This window comes from Podarcis filfolensis, assembly GCF_964270895.1.
Source record: "Podarcis filfolensis genome assembly, chromosome: 1".
NCBI lineage: Eukaryota > Metazoa > Chordata > Lepidosauria > Squamata > Lacertidae > Podarcis > Podarcis filfolensis.
The window spans coordinates 122,796,335-122,814,346 of record NC_139604.1 but is presented as its reverse complement, the minus strand read 5'-3'; the positions used below and the strand labels follow the sequence as shown (position 1 = coordinate 122,814,346).

At 46.4% G+C, this 18,012-nt stretch overlaps 1 protein-coding gene across 2 annotated transcripts in view; it reads left to right on the top strand.

The window, feature by feature from the left end:
* Positions 1-18,012, top strand: part of LOC310766010 (uncharacterized protein) — a 776,685-nt gene that overhangs the window by 477,330 nt on the left and 281,343 nt on the right. The gene's annotated exons all lie outside the window — the stretch shown is intronic.

The following is an 18,012-nucleotide window of genomic DNA, read 5'->3' as shown; positions in this document are numbered from 1 at the left end:
GGAGAGCATGACACTCTTAAACTTAGATTTGCAGGTTCAAGCCCCATGTTGGGCAAAAGACCCCTGCATTTCAGGGGGTTGGACTAGATGACCCTTGTGGTCCTTCCAACTTGACAATTATACTAGTCTGCTCCTCCCTGAACAGGGATTCGAATTCCCTGGAGCCCAGTATAGCTTGCAAACAACCCTTTTGTCAGGGAAGGAAGGATCACACCTCCCTATTGCCATCATTATTAACTTTCGGAAAGAACTTGGAAAAATTCCTGTTTACCCAAGCATTTGGTGGCTGGAGAATACTGATCCTGCTAAACTTGAAATCACTGGTTGAGAGAACATTTTTAACTGTAGTTGCTTTCAGATTTTTTTTTTTTTAAGACTAACTGCTTTGAGATGTTTTTAATCCAATGTTTTTAGAACGTTTTGACCATTTTAGAATGTTTTTGCTTTTAAATTACGTAACTCTTTCCCACCCAGGGCTCCCTGGAGAGGAAGGGTGGGATATAAATTCAATAAATAAAATACATTTCAAAGTAGAATGTGGCAGCAACTCATTCTCACGCGCTGGGTCATCCAAACCACGCAGAGAGCTCCTGGGGATTTGGTTTCCTGCCCAGGGACTCTATAGTCACTGCCTTGCGCTCACCCCAGCAGCGAGCATGACTGCACCGTCGGCCAGCAATCACGTGGGTGTGCAATTGGGCTCGCCTGCAAATTCCACCCGGCTTACATTCTTCAAGCAGCATTTCAAGTGGTTTTTGTTTTCCCCTCTGCTTTGTTCCCGCTGCATGCCATTTTCGTTGTGCGCACTCAGAAATGTGCTAAGGCGCACCAAACAGATAGCAACTTGTTGGGCTTCGGTAGTAATCCAACTTATCACCATCAATTCGGTTGCTGGTTGCTTATGGCCATTCGCTCTCCCCTCCCCCCCACTCCCCTTACACTTTAATTTCAGGACTCAGTAGGCAAGATCATAGCAGTTAGTTAACGAAAGTATGCTCGTTTAATATATATATATATATTATTTTTAAAAAACCTCCCCTCTCATCGGCTCTCAGAGGCGGCCTGCTCACCTCTTTTATTGCAGCCTCTGATCTGAGAGCTGAGCGTTTGAAAGGGGAGTTTTGCAGAGATTTGCTCTCTCTTCTGATGTGGCTGGAGGAGGAATTAAGCAAGGCCTCTTGCTGAGCCCAAGAGGAGCTGGTGTTCAGAACGCTGGAAGGCTTCCCCGACCATCGGCAGCCAGAGAATTTGGGGTGGAGCAAAGATAAAATGCCCTGCAGATTTGGGAGAGGGGAAACTCTTAGCAAATTAGCATCCAACCCCCTTTTCCCTGCCCCTCAGCTTAGTTTCAGCTCACAGTCGTGGCAAGGAGGGACAACTAATCCCATCCAACTATTGTCTGTCTCTGGATGGCCCTGCTGCAGCTGCCTCTGCCCGCAGGGCTCTTATGCCCACTCCCAGGGTGTGTTCCTTGTTACCTTGCTTCTGTCTACAACCCTGGAGCTACAAAAGGAGGGAAGGGAAAGGGGGAGAGAAGTGACCCAAGCCGCTCCCCATCATGTTTGGCTCCCGTAAACGGCAGCCACTGTGAGATTTTGTAGCTGCGGGTGCTTGTGTTGCATCAGAAGCAACTATATATAAAATCACTTGTGGAGTCACCTCCTTCATGCCTGTTGCTGTCAGGGCTCGAGACAAGCGTAGGTCGTCAACAAAGCAGTAAATCACCCAAGGCCAGTCAAATTAACTCTTTATTCAAGGAAACAACCATAGCTCAAGCCTAGCGGTCTCAGCAACTCTTTCCAGGAGGTCTTGCCCTGCTGGAGCAGTTGCAAAGGCTGAAGATCCCCACCTTCCCAGTGCCCACTTGGACTCCTCCTTCCCAGGGTCTTTCCCACACAGCCTCAGGATGCGTCTGTGAGTTCATTTCTCTGTGAGTTCTAGGAGACCAGGGGAGAGGGAAGATGGTCGCAGCAGGAGGGGGAGACTCCCTGGCTTCTTCAGCAGCCTGTCTCCACTCTACCTCTTGGCCCTCCCCACCTCCAGCCTCCGCTTCAGCCTCAGAGTGAACTGCTGTCTACTACAGACTCTTCCTGCTCACTAAACCCTGTTACCTCTTCAGTTTCTGACACCTCCTCCTTCCAGTCTGCTCCTTCTCCATCTGACCACTCACTGTCATCCCACCATCAATCCCTTGACTCAGAGCCTTCTTCCCTCCTACCACTCAACTACATCCAGCAGGATCATGACAGTTGCTGTATACCAATGGATTATGTTGCTATAACACCCGCCACTTGCTGGAGGGGCATAGGAGCCCTGGATCTTAGCCTGCCAAGGGCACTGGGGCAAAAAAACCCCTGTCCTCTTTGGGCGAGAGCCTCCCCTGAAACACAGAGGCTGTCAGTGTTTGTAAAAAGCAAAAAAAAAAAGAAGGAAAGGGTTCTGACCTCCCTTTGTCTCTTCAGCCTGGTCCTCGGACCCTTGTCTGCATAAAAGAGTCCACAAGAATATCCTTGCAGAGTTTTATTCTTAAAAGTCTTTGTGCAAAACACGACTGAATAACTATACACACCAGCACTAACCAACCAACCAACCCAAACACCAGCCTCAGCACAAACTAACATTTCTCACTTTATATATACAACCTGCTGCAGGCCGCTGAGTCATGCTGACCCAGCTGTATTCGCATTAAAGAAACAGCGGCCATTTTAGCCATAACAGAGGCAGCCCTCGCTCCTCCCTGCTCCACCCCCATATTCCAAGCTTTCACTTTAAAAAGAAAAAGAAAACGGTAACGGCAGACTCACGCTATAGATTTAAAGCATGCAACTTCCCAGGGAAGAATGGCAAACCAAGTTGATAGACTATGCCAAAATGGCAAAATTGACTGGAAAGCTCAGGAACCAAAAAGACAAGAACTTTAAAAAAGAATGGGGGGAAATTATAATTTATTTAGGAGACCATTGTAAGCAGATGAAAACATTAGTAGGATTTTAATCTCGCTTGAAACAAAATAAAAAAAATTCCTTCCAGTAGCACCTTAGAGACCAACTAAGTTGGTAATAACAAACTTAGTTGGTCTCTAAGGTGCTACTGGAAGGAATTTTTTAATTTTTTTTCGACTACAGCAAACCAACATGGCTACCTAACTGTAACTTAATCTCACTTGTAAAGTAACAAAAATTACGGATAATTCAGATGGATTTTAAAAAACGTGGATAACGGATTGATATGCAGTTGTAAATGTTGATATTAGGACCCATGGAGGGGATGAATTCATTGCAATTCAGTGCAATCTCTTTATATGGGTTTGTGATTATATATATATATATATATATATATATATATATATATATATATATATTTCTTCCTCCAAAGAATCCCAAGGTCTGTTATTTGCCCCTAACAGCGCTACAATTCCCAGCATTCTTCACAAACTACAGTTCCCAGGATTCTTTAGGGGAAGATGTATGCTTAAATGTGCTTTCAATGTGTGGTGTGAATGTGATCTAAGTTTCTAGCATTCATAGAACCCGAGATTCGAGGCAAACTAGGCAGCCACTATCCTCCCCATTGCTCTCGTTAGAAACTTGTAACCTTGAAGTTACATGTTTTTGTTTGTTTGTTTGTTTATCATATTTTCGTTGCCCCGTGCCCCAAGAAACATTCCTGCAGATGCTCACGCCAGCAACACAGATGAATTGGTGGGAAATCTTCCTAATGCACCATTCCAAAATGCTCAAAGCAGTTTAGAAAAACGGTGGAGGCCAAGTGAAAAAAAAAACAAGAAAAGGAGGGGGAGGGAACAACAGAGCAATTAAATAACTCCAGCCATTAGCTCATTAGATCCCCCAGCCAACATGAAAGGCCTTACAGAAAATCAGATAAAGAAGGGCATCTCCTAATCTTCCCAGACATAACATTCCAAAGCCTTGGATGTTACCGCTGGAAAGGTTCTGAAGCCTCTTGAATCCTGGCTGCTGGATTCAGACTCTACAGAGTTACTGGTAATGTAATGAGCTTATTAAAGAGGACTATATATGGCTCCCTGGCCTGTCTCCAAAACGCAGGCCTGCAGCAGATGTTCTCCTGTTCCATGGGAAGAGTTGCTGATTTGGATCTGATTCATTGCGCAACTGGTTCTACAACCTAGTTCTATCCCGCGCGGCCGTTATTTCTTAATAAGCTAGCTAAAGGTCCTTGAGTTTGCAAGGAAGAGAATGTAGGAAGGAGTGGAGAAACCTGGTCTTCTCTCCAGCTCGGCTTCCCGTTTCTCATTCCTTACCTTCCCAGCAGTTGTTGACTCCATTGCCTCAAGGAGGGCAGGGACAGGCCTGCTTTTCGTACCTGGCGCTGCCCTGGGCCTTGTCTCAGCACCTGGCAGGACAAACCAGCTGCAAGGTCAGCAAATCACCCTATTAGATTTATCACAATGACATTACCGGGTTGTTGCTCCTGGGAAGTGGAAGGGAATCCTCGGTCCATGAAACCTATTACATCCACAAGGCCTCAGAAGTTGGCCCGCCATGCCATTTTGGGTGAGCCACGCCCACCTTTCCTTCACCCAGTGGTTTTTTTCCTAAATAAATGTGTAGGGGTACTGTCATTTTCCTACTCATATTGAAATATTGCCCCTCAATTAGGCCATACTTAGATTCACAAAATGTTTAGGGGCATGCATACCCCTATGTACCCCCCAGAAAAAAAGCACTGGTCATACGTGACATCATTCCTGCACTACAGGGGGGTTGGACTAGATGACTCTCAATATCCCTTCCAACTCCTCTATCTATCTATCTATCTATCTATCTATCTATCATCTATCTATCTATCTATTTCTATACTGCTTTATATTTTTAATAAAAATCTCAAAGAGGTTTACAGCATATTAAATCAATAAAACAATAGCCCGGCTGTTATGTACTGAGCTGAATCCTAGAACAATAGGATCTGGAATGCAGCAGTCTGATTGGTCCGCAGGAGCCACCCAATCCAGCACCAGGTGGAAGTGAATCAGCGACATGATTGGCCTGCAGGAGCAGCCAATCAGGCTTCTGGAGGAGGTGAATCATCAATCCTCCTTCTGGAGGAGGGTGCTCATCAATGGTTCCTCTTCATCCTGGAGAAGAGTGACTAGTGGGGTGCCACAGGGTTCTGTCTTGGGCCCGGTCTTATTCAACATCTTTATCAACGACTTGGATGATGGACTCAAGGGCATCCTGATCAAATTTGCAGATGACACCAAACTGGGAGGGGTGGCTAACACCCCAGAGGACAGGATCACACTTCAAAACGACCTTGACAGATTAGAGAACTGGGCCAAAACAAACAAGATGAATTTTAACAGGGAGAAATGTAAAGTATTGCACCTGGGCAAAAAAAATGAGAGGCACAAATACAAGATGGGTGACACCTGGCTTGAGAGCAGTACATGTGAAAAGGATCTAGGAGTCTTGGTTGACCACAAACTTGACATGAGCCAACAGTGTGACGCGGCAGCTAAAAAAGCCAATGCAATTCTGGGCTGCATCAATAGGAGTATAGCATCTATATCAAGGGAAGTAATAGTGCCACTGTATTCTGCTCTGGTCAGACCTCACCTGGAGTACTGTGTCCAGTTCTGGGCACCACAGTTCAAGAAGGACACTGACAAACTGGAACGTGTCCAGAGGAGGGCAACCAAAATGGTCAAAGGCCTGGAAACGATGCCTTATGAGGAACGGCTAAGGGAGCTGGGCATGTTTAGCCTGGAGAAGAGGAGGTTAAGGGGTGATATGATAGCCATGTTCAAATATATAAAAGGATGTCACATAGAGGAGGGAGAAAGGTTGTTTTCTGCTGCTCCAGAGAAGCGGACACGGAGCAATGGATCCAAACTACAAGAAAGAAGATTCCACCTAAACATTAGGAAGAACTTCCTGACAGTAAGAGCTGTTCGACAGTGGAATTTGCTGCCAAGGAGTGTGGTGGAGTCTCCTTCTTTGGAGGTCTTTAAGCAGAGGCTTGACAACCATATGTCAGGAGTGCTCTGATGGTGTTTCCTGCTTGGCAGGGGGTTGGACTCGATGGCCCTTGTGGTCTCTTCCAACTCTATGATTCTATGATTCTATGATTCTATGATTCTATGAATCCGCAACCTGATTGGCCTACAGGAGCAGCACAGAATTAGCCAATCACGCGGGGCCCATTGTGTAAATAATGTATATATAGCTAGACGTTTTGGGGAACGATTCATTCATTGCTACTATGAGCTGAATAAAGAGCATGAAATTCACACTCGACTTCGAGTATATTTCACCGGCAATGTTCCTCCGGCCTCATGAGGAGCCTCTTCAGTAGGGCTGGTGAGTCTGGGCCCTGCTCCCTTGGCCAAGTGGAAAGGGCCTTGCAGGGAGTGGCCTTCACGCCTCACAGCCAAGCGATGTTCCTCCGGCCTCATGAGGAGCCTCTTTTGTAGGGCATGATTTCAATTCCATGATTCTATGATCATATATGAAGTGGTTCATCTGAACTCCTCCAGCTTCTGGAGGAGACATCAAAACGGGATATGGACCTGGATTATAGGTGGTTTCTGGATATTTGGATTAGGTTCATGGGCCCCCACAATCTGACTCTCCTGAACCAGATGTTTGTGGATCTTGCTGGCTGGAAGGCTTATAGGAATTTTCCACCCACGCTGACCGTTTGATCAACATTGGAGGTTACATTACACAGACAAGCATTCACTCAGGAGATTCTCCTCAGTGTCCTAGGTTGTGGTTGATAAGATTAATGAGGGCTGTAAGATGTGGGTTTTGTTTTAAAATGTCGGACTTGTGAGTCAGCCATTGCAACAGAACCGGTCAAGACTGTGTGCATTTTATACTGATGAAAATGCTCACGAAGGAAAATGCCTGCCCAATATACTATGAAGAAGCAATTCATCATCAAACAATAATCTTTTTTTAAAAAAAAAATCACCAATAAAAGACATGCACTGTTTCAAGTGCAGATACAAATTGGGATTTTTAAAAAAAAATCATCTTCAAAGGAACACTTGAGAATTGTGAAAAGCAGGGCTGGTGAAGCATTTGTGGTTCAGAATAAAGACAGTTATAAATAAATTCAATACAAAGGCAGGCTGGGATGAAGATCTCCACTTAAAGGGGGTTTAGTAAGCACCGAAAATACACCATTGAAATGCAACAGGAGGGGAAGGGGTTTATGTGGTGCTGTGGGCCAAAACCACAGAGCCCAGGACTTGCCAATCAGAAGGTCAGCGGTTCGAATCCCCGCAACGGGGTGAGCTCCTGTTGCTCAGTCCCTGCTCCTGCCAACCTAACAGTTCAAAAGCACGAAGTGCAAGTAGATAAATACGTACCGCTCTGGTGGGAAGGTAAATGGCGTTTCCATGCGCTGCTCTGCTGGCAACATGACCCGGAAGCTGTACGCTGGCTTCCTCGGCCAATAAAGCGAGATGAGCGCCGCAACCCCCAAGTTGTCCATGACTGGACCTAACAGTCAGGGCTCCATTTACCTTTTTACTAAAGGCCTAATGATTCCTATATAATATGGAATGGACTTCCTGATGAGAAGGGATCTACAGGAGGTCCTCTCCTGCAGAGTCAGTGATTGTTTGGTATATGAGGAATGTGACTATGCTCCGATGCTGTATAGGACTTCGTACACCTTTGTACCAGCACCTTGAACTGGCATGTGTTCCTATGCTCAATGTCACTGGAAGATTATGGTGAGTTTGTAGGTATGCAGAGAATGTATTTGCTTATTTTTTCACGAGTCTAACATCCCATCCAATAACAGCTTGCAATCGGAGACAGTTGCATCCCATCTAAATGGGAAGGGGTGGGTGGCTCAAAACATTTTACCACCTGAGGCCCACAAGGCCTTCTCATTTGGCTGCGCTCGTCAAGCCACACCAACCAGCCCAACACCTGTTGTCATATGCAGCACCAATTGTGTGGTAAGTAAAGATGTGGCTGTATAGAGAACGAATTTTCAGGCACTGCCTACTGATCATTGGGGCTTCTGTGCAAAAATCAGTCCACTGACATCATGGCAACGTTAGGTGATTGACAGGCGGCCAGCCCAATGGGAGTTCCCCAACCCCTACTTAGAGACACAGCAGAAGACCGAGAGGGCTATGCAACTTGTGTGAGTCGTCAAGCTGAATGAAGCTCAAAAGCCTGGTGGGTTTGGGGGGAAGGCTAAACCCAGATGGGTTTCTAAGCACCTGGCAAGGCACTATCTGTGGCTCTTGGACGGCATTTGGTTGGGTGAATCGCAAGTTGTGCAGGCCTGCAAAAGAGAGACCGTGGTATTGCAAAAGGCTTAAGCTATTGTGTTTGTGATCCCTGTGGAAGGGAGACCATGTGGCGGTATGGGAGGGGGGTGGCTGCCCTCTCTGGATCTGAGCTTTTAAGACTGCAATATGTGAGGGCGATGAAGAATTATTCCAATGAAAAAGAACTGTATAAATGGAACAGGGTTAGAAGCGATGCTTAGAGATTTATACTCTCCTTTATTCACAAGGCCCAAGCACTATAAATAATGCACTCTGCAGAGCTACAATAACCTCTCCATTGACAGCTCATCTGTAAAAATACACTGATCCTCTTCTTCTAATGTCTCTTAAAAAGCTCTTCTGAGAGTCTAACACTTTTGTCATCCCCAGCGCAAATTTTTGTGCAGAAGGGACGGCATTTATCACAGACAATGCAGCCCAAAGAGCCGCAAGCTGGAATTGCAAGCTGAAACCGAAGGCTTATATACACAATCCCATTTTTTAAAGACTTATAAAAGGTAGCAAACGACTTCTGGATTTTCTCGCTACAGCTGAGTGCTGAGCTTCCACGGGTGAAGTATAAACTAGAGCTTAGCCTGGTTTCATGTTCATTTTTGTGCTAGTTGAAAAGCAGCTCCAATTTTCAACATTCACAGCAAAAGCATTAAGGTTGCATTGATAGTGTTTGCTCATTGTATATACTGTCGCCTCTCCCTTGCCTTCACTGTCCTTGGCTTCATTGTACATTTCCCTTATACAATCACTGCTCTGTAATCCAATCAGCTGGGATGAACAATGCGAATTTTGTCAAGGATGACGTTAGGGGAAATAGCTTTGCAGGAATGTGTGCATTAGGAAAATTTGTACCTGAATGCTGGTGAATTTTCATGGGGACTTTAGAAAGAAAAATCACAAATGAATGTGGGAACTGAACTTAAGACTGGAAAAATGAGAAAACCCAGAGAAATTGAAATTGACGGCATGCCCTCCAATGAAAATAAGGGTGTCCAATTCCATAATAATTACAATAATAATTTTATTATTTATACGCCACCCATTAAAACATTGAAAACACATCCCTATGCAGGGCTTCCTGCAGATGTCTTCTAAAGTTTGTAGAGTTACCAGTACTTATCTCCTTGGCTCAGGGGTCACATAACTCCATACCAACCAACATTTGTCTGAAGAAAATATGGACATCCTAAGGAGAAGCAGGACATTCTGGGATCAAATCAGAAACTGAGATGGCTTCTGTAAATCCAGGACTGTCCCTGGAAAATAGGGACACTTGGACGGTCTGTGACAAACATGCCTCTCCCTATGGGTGGCCTTGCAAGGACCCCGTGCATGCTGTCTTGAGTTCTACAGAAGAAAGGAGAAGCTTAAAATGTAATAAATAAACAAATCACCACTATTTACACTCTACTATTGGTGCTTGGGGGAAGATCTGTGGCCTTTTTTCACCTCTAGGACTTACTACAAAAAGGGTCGTGTGTTCCTTTGCCTGCTTCCTAATGACCTAACTCCCATAAGCCTAAAGGACCTTAATTTCGTGCAGAAATGTGTGTCTCCCTTAGATCACCTCAGCCTTCTCTCTTGTGGTTTAAGTCAACATTCTCTCCCCGTCTCATGCTATTCTGGATCTAAATATAGAAGGAGGACACACGCCCAGGGCTCATTGCTGATGATTCTAAATGCAGATAATGACTGCACTTTGAACAGCAATCAAAGAAATCAATCAATCACCAAGATGACCTCGTGGCACAGAGAATCTTGTTAATCGCTGGTATTTAAAGGTATCTCTGATTACCTCATCTTAGTCAGGTCTGTAGAATTTTGAAGTCTAAGAGAACAAGTTCAAGACAGAGCAATGCTTTGCTCAGCTTATGGTTTACTCCAAGTTCCCATTGGCTGGAATTTGTGGGTAGAATTTGGACTAGAGAGACCAGGATTTAAATACCCACTGGGTGACCTTGGGCCAAGCACTGTGTCTCAGCCTAAATTACAGAGTTGTTCTGAGGAGGTAACAGGAAGTGGGGAACCATGTACCCCAACTTGATCTCCTTGGAGAAGAAGAAGTTTGGATTTGATATCCCACTTTATCACTACCCTAAGGAGTCTCAGAGCAGCTAACATTCTCCTTTCCCTTCCTCCCCCACAACAAACACTCTGTGAGGTGAGTGAGGCTGAGACTTCAGAGAAGTGTGACTAGCCCAAGGTCACCCAGCAGCTGCATGTGGAGGAGCGGGGACGCGAACCCGGTTCCCCAGATTACAAATCTACCGCTCTTAACCACTACACCACACTGGCTCCCAGTGTATGGAATATAAATGTAATAGTAATAATGAATAAGTCCCCAGGCAGTGGGGGTTGGGGACAGAGGGTGCTCCTAGTTGAAAACCTTCTTAGACCAGAAGTTGATTTTGCCAACACTAAAGTTTGGCCTGTAGGGACACGGGTGGTGCTGTGGGTAAAACCTCAGCGCCTAGGACTTGCTGATCGTCAGGTCGGCGGTTCAAATCCCCGCGGCGGGGTGCGCTCCCATTGCTCGGTCCCAGCGCCTGCCAACCTAGCAGTTCGAAAGCACCCCCGGGTGCAAGTAGATAAATAGGGACTTCTTACTAGCGGGAAGGTAAACGGCGTTTCCGTGTGCTGTGCTGGCTCGCCAGATGCAGCTTGTCACACTGGCCATGTGACCCGGAAGTGTCTTCGGACAGCGCTGGCCCCCGGCCTCTTAAGCGAGATGGGCACACAACCCCAGAGTCGGACACGACTGGCCCGTACGGGCAGGGGTACCTTTACCTTTTACCTTTTTAAAGTTTGGCCTCTCCCAAAAGTCTTCTCAGTTCTTATCACAGTGGACCTCCCTATGGCAAGGAAGGAACCATTTGAAGATCCTGGAGCTGGTAGTGATTGCTTGCACCTGTACTTCATTTACAGCAGAGATCAGTCACTTCAGGGCAAAATCTGCCCACAGGACCTGCCCGCACTGAGCTATCTACACAGATGCATGGGTGTAAATGTGACAGAAATGGTCACAGACCTGCCCAAAGTTCTCTTTCAGGGCTATGTGGTAGAACCCTGATCTAGCATCTTATCAGCCCAAGACCCACTAGGCTTTTAGTTGGACCTATTATTCCATCAATCCTTCAAAGATGCTTCACATTCTACTCCAATACTTTTGAAATTCGAGGACTTTGTTCGTTCACTGCCACAGAGACATTCTCAGACCCTCTAAGTGTCCCTGTTTTCCAGGGACAGTCCTGGATTTACAGAAGCCGTCCCGGTTTCTGATTTGACCCCGGAATGTCCCGCTTTTCCTTAGGACGTCCCTATTTTCATCAGAGAAATGTTGGAGGGCATGGAGTTATCTGCCCCCCCCCGAGCCATCTGAAGGCAGCCCTGTAAGTTTTTGTTTAATGTTTGATGTTTTATTATGCTTTTATATATGTTGGAAGCCTCCGATAGGAGCTGAGACAACCCAGTCAGATGGGTGGGGCATAGATTGGAAAACTGTTGTTGTTGATAATGAATAGGACGCCCCTATTTTCATCGGAGAAATGTTGGAGGGTATGCATTCTCAATTTCTCACCTACTGAAATGAGAGTCGCATGTATAACTCCTGGGTTCAGTCTTCACTTACGGCAGAGTAAAATCACTCCTGCATAGAATCTGGCCCAACTTTCAAAGCAGTAGCTTCTAATGAAACACCTGGCTGCATCTCAGACTTTAGCAAACATGGTGCCATCACACCCATCGCATTAGAGTCTCCTTTAGATCCTCAAACATCAAAAGAAGCCTTTAAGCCAAGCGAATTCTTCATCTCCCAACCATCGCACATAATTTACACTGAATGCAAAAACGGCCAAATGGAATTTAGATTTAACGCAGAGCCATTTACCTATCTTTACATCTCCAGGACGCAGAAGGAACTTTTTTAAAAAACACAATTTAAAGCACGAATGCATTTCACCTATACAATCCTACCTAGGTTTTGAGAGATCGCATGCGCTGCTGTCATAGAAGGCCACATGTGCTGGGCAGGCAGATGCCACGTGGCACTAGAAGACAATTAATGCCTGTTAAAACAGTGCAGAGCAGTGTTCCTTGGTCAGAGCAAAAGTCATTCAGTTGCATCACACAGATCAGCCAGATGTGTAATAATTTTCTTTAGTTAGCTTGGCCGCTCTCCTGGACAGCCATATGTGCAGATGGCAGAGAAGCACATGATGCACAGCTCCCTGGGATGCTTTTACTGCCACTGATCACCCATCAGAGCAGAGAAGCCACTTCCTTTCTTTCCAACCTTGATATGACGCTTTCTATAAAGAAGCAACCTCTGACTGTGGCTTACCGTCACATTTAAAGCAAAATGTGCTGAACGAGTGCAGCAAAAACTCTGGTGGAGACAGCTGAGGAAGGTTGGCTGCTGCTCTTCTCTGTCCAGATCTCCATAATACACATCAGGCTGATACTCACATTGGGGCCGGCCCTATCTTTAGGCAGAGGGAGGAAGTGACCTCAGACAGCAGAGGCTGAAGGGCAGAGAACAAGCATGGAGGTATGTCCCGCACAGCCTGGCCCACACTCCTCAAGTTAGTTTGCTGTCCTCAGGAACAGTGGCGTAGCGTGGGTTGTCAGCACCCGGGGCAAGGCAAGTAATTTGTGCCCCCTAACCCATGGATTTGCGCACCCTAACCCTAACCCCCAGATGTTGCGCCCGGTGCGGCTGGCACCCCCTGCACCCCCCACGCTACGCCACTGCTCAGGAATGGTGAAGGACACGGTCAGTTCACCAGCATTGAAGAAAAGTTGGACCAGCTATCTAAGGTTCTTTACCACATGTCCTCTCAGGAGGCTGGCAACACAAGAACAGGCCTTTTCGGTGGTGGCTCCCTGCTTATGGAATGCTCCCTCCCAGGGAGGCACACCTGGCTCCATCACCAGCTGCTTTTAGGTGCAAGGAGGAAAGGTTCCTTTTCAGCCAGACTTTGGCCTTCAGCTTGGAGAGTTTTAGATATTGCAGCCTCCTTTAGTAGATGGGATATGTATATGAATGTGTTTTTGTTTTTATTTAGCTTTTCTTTTGTTTGTTTCATAATGATCTTCATCTTTCTGTTCTATTGTAGCTTACAATTGTTTTTAAAAAGCGACGAATAAGTGTAATGACAACAACTTTCTTTTTTATGATTTTCAGTTTTATACGTTTCAGTAATTTTACAATCATTTTAACATTTCAAAACTCGACTTCCTTCCCCCTCTTTCTGCGGTTCCTTAAATTTATTTTTTTATATTTTCTGCATATTCCAAATTAACTTAATTTGTTCATTTATTCATCTACTCTTATAAAACTGCAGGTTGTTACAATAATCCTGCCAATGTTCTCATCTGTTTACAGTTTACTTGTAAATATTCAATAAACCATTTCCATTCTTTTATGAACAGTTTGTTGTCTTGATTATTTATTTTTCTGGTAAGTTTCACAATTTCTGTATATTCCGTAAGTTTTTGTATGGAACAACAGCAACAGCGACTTTCATTCTTGAAGGGCAACTTTCAAGACAATTTTCTATCTTTGTGTGTTTTGCACACACTGTGGCACTCACGTCTGTCTGGTTGGCCACAGGATGCTGGACTAGATTGGCCACTGGCCTGATCCAGCAAACTCTTCTTTCTTATATTCTTAAGACCCACAGACTGGGGCAGTGAATGGACAAATACATGGATGATTACAAGGGACTGAGCCTCTTGGGCTTGCCGATCAGAAGGCCAGCACTTCAAATCCCTAGGTTGGCAGGAGCAGGGACCGAGCAACGGGAGCTCACCCCGTCATGGGGATTCGAACCGCGACCTTCCGATCGCCAAGCCCTAGGCTCTGTGGTTTAACCCACAGTGCCACCCGCGTCCCTGCCTTCTAATAGGGTTGCCATATTTCAAAAAGTGAAAATCCAGGCACGAAAGTTGTCGAACCACAGGAGCGGCAAGGATCCTAATTGCTAAAAAAAGAAACTGTGCCAACAAAAAAGACGAACTGTTAGAGTATATTGAACTGGCTAGATTAACAGAGGCAATCAGAGATCACACTAGACAAGAGTTTCAAAAAGCATGGGGGAAATGCAGAGAATACTTCACAAAACAGTGCCCTAAAATACATACCTGGACTTGTTTCGATTAATGTCTGCAGGAGACTTTGTGGCTATTTAAGTTATAATTAGAAAAATCTTAATAATTATTCATAAAGGAAACAGTTTATAAGAAGTACCGTATTTTTCGCCCTATAGGACACACTTTTTCCCCTCCAAAAATGAAGGGGAAATGTGTGTGCGTCCTATGGGGCGAATGCAGGCTTTCGCTGAAGCCTGGAGAGCGAGAGGGGCTGGTGCGCCAGTCTCCCGATGGCTGCGCAGAGCTGCCTGCAGTCCAGGGCTTCGTGCACCTCTGCGCAACCCTAGGGAGCCCGGCGCGAAGTCGCGCCGGTCTCCCAAGGGTTGCGCAGAGCTGCCTGCATTCCGAAGCCTGGGGCGCGCTGAAGAGCGCACGCGGGCTTCGCGCAGCTCTCTGCAAGCCTGGGGAGACCAGCATGACTTCCCGCCGGGCTCCCTAGGCTTGCGGATAGCAGGCTGTTCTGAGGGCTGGGGTCGGGGGAAGCTCGGGCTTCCCCCGCACCAGCCCCGCGCCTGGGGGGGGGGAATAAAAAATGTTTTCTTTATTTCCCCCCCAAAAAAACTAGGTGCATCCTATGGGGCGGTGCATCCTATGGGGCGAAAAATACGGTAAATAAGGAGGCCAGATACAGGATAAAGGAAGTCTTTTATTTGGTTGTTTGTATTGTTGTATGTTATGCTCACTGCATGTTATGTTCACGTTTAATGAGGGTGGATTTGTGTATTGGGGGGTTATGCTATGTTGTAAAATAAATAAGTTGTTGAGCAACACTGGCAAGGGTCAAAAGTCTTGAACCCAGGCCTGGGAGAGGGTCAAGCCAAGCATGAAAGAAGGACGGAGCATTCCTCTTTTCCAGGCTGTGGGCTCAGCAGTCTGCCTGCCACAGACTTCCCGTGTCACAAGTTATGTTACTCCCCCCCCCCCCCGGAAAGGGGCTGCTAACCGGCAGGCAGCACCAAAATGCCAATTTTAATTAGGACCCTGATTTCCAAGCACATGTCGTAATTTATTCAGAGCGAGGGGAAATGCTCCTTGCCTCACAGGCGCACGCTTTGCAGGCTGCTGAGTTGAGCAAAACCAAGTTCCCCTGCAGTCCCAGGAGGCTCAGGAATACTGGGGACATTAAAAGGATCTGTCTGCTGGGGTGGCAGATTTAAGATGAATGTGTTAGTAGTGGCACAGTCTCCAGAGCCAGGGGAGGATAGGAGGAAGGGAGTGAGAAGTCATGCCTGGATTTCACTAAGGAGATCTCACTGAGGGAGAGAGCAAGAGAGAAATGGGGAAATGTTCTCACTTTGCTCCTCATAATCTATTATGTCTGCACTGCAGTTTGCAGTTTAGCAGCATCGTAGCATGAATTTCTCCTAATGAACACCTTTGCATGAAATTTTGCTGAATATAAACGTTATTTTGCAAACAATTCCCCGTGATATAATGCACTTTTGCATCTTAAAGGTAAAGGTAAAGGGACCCCTGACCATCAGGTCCAGTCGTGGACGACTCTGGCGTTGCGGCGCTCATCTTGCTTTATTGGCCGAGGGAGCCGGCGTACAGCTTCCGGGTCATGTGGCCAGCATGACTAAGCCGCTTCTGGCGAACCAGAGCAGCGCACGGAAACACCGTTTACCTTCTGCCACAGTGGTACCTATTTATCTACTTGCACTTTGACGTGCTTTTGAACTGCTAGGTTGGCAGGAGCAGGGACCGAGCAACGGGAGCTCACCCCGTCGTGGGAATTCGAACCGCCGACCTCCTGATCGACAAGTCCTAGGCTCTGTGGTTTAACCCACCTGTGCCGTCTGCGTCCCTTCTTTTGCATCTTATTTTCACACAAAAAAATATGCATCTTTATACATGCTTTACCCTGGTAGATGAATTGGGTTCACATCACTTGGCTGGAGAACTGCAACATTTGGAAATGGGGGGGGGGGATGTTGACTGCAATTCAGAAAGTGCTAATGAGGGGACTTCGTCTTTAAATGTGAATGGAATCGAACCTCTCCCCTGTACATAATCCCTAGTAATCATCACTCAGCCAACCATTTTTGGCACTCCACTCCAGATTTGTGTAGCGTTTACTCCTTAGCCTTTTCTCCTCTTGAAGAGATCCCGTGAGGCAGTGGCGTTTCCCTTCTCCTAGAGAGGCTCCCTTCCCAGGTTGACGAGCCCCACATGCCCCTCACTTCTCTCTATAGCTGTGGTTCCCAACATAGGGCACACGCCCCACAGGAGGGCAATTTGATTTTTAAGTGGGGCGATTTGAGAATGAGTTATTAACAGTTAATGGCCTTTTAGGCTTCCTCCATGTGAATAGGAGTTCACTTTTTGAATAAGAATTACCATATTTTTCTCGTGTATAACACGCCCCCGTGTATAAGACGCCCCCTATTTTTAAAAAAACAACAACCACCTTGCATCTTATACACAGGAAAATACGATATATGTCACGGAGGTGGGGCACTGGGATTTTAGAGATGCTTAGGTGGGGCATGGCCATAAATAGGTTGGAAACCAATGCTCTAAAGCAAGTGCTGAAACCGCCTTCTTGACCATTGGACCCACTATTGGTCTCTTCCACTCAATCCACCATAGCCTGTCTTCGCATGTAGGGGAAGTCCCTAACTCGCCAAGACATTATACACCTGAATACCAGTTTCTGGAAATTGCAGGTAGACAGAGTGCTGTCGCACTCATGCCCAGTTTGCAGGCTTCCCACTGGCTTCTGATCGGCTGCTTCAAAAACAGGATGCTGAACTAGATTGTCCTGTGGCAGGGCTCTCCTTAGGTCCTTATGTCCCTAAGGCAGGGTAGAAAAGTAGTATGTGCATGATTGCATGGTCTGCATGCCTAGAGCAGGCCTTTCTGCCCCTCACATGACAGGAAGCTGTGAGTTCCAATGTAGTTAGCTTAAAGGTAAGGTAAAGGGACCCCTGACCATTAGGTCCAGTCGTTGCCAACTCTGGGGTTGTGGTACTCATTTCGCTTTACTGGCCAAGGGACCTGGCGTACAGCTTCTGGGTCATGTGGCCAGCATGACTAAGCCGCTTCTGGCGAACCAGAGCAGCTCATGGAAACGCCGTTTACCTTCCCGTCGGAGCGGTACCTATTTATCTACTTGCACTTTGACGTGCTTTCGAACTGCTAGGTTGGCAGGAGCAGAGACTGAGCAATGGGAGCTCACCCCGTCGTGGGAATTCGAACCGCCAACCTCCTGATCGACAAGTCCTAGGCTCTGTAGTTTAACCCACAGTGCCACCCGCGTTAGTGGGGACATTAAATGGCCAGGAGCATTTAAAAAGACTTCTACCTCAGGATGGGGGGACCTGTGGCTCTCCAAGTGTTGCCTGGTGCTGATGGGAGTTCAAATTTAGCTGTATTGGGGTGGTACAGGTTCTCCATCCCTACACTGTATTTTTCATACCCTCCAACATTTTTTCAATGAAAATAAGGACGTCCTAAGGAAAAGCGGATCAACTCAGGAACCCGGGTGGCTACTGTAAATCCGGGACTGTCCCTGGAAAACAGGGACACTTGGAGGGTCGGGTTTTTAAAAAAATAAAGCCCACAGG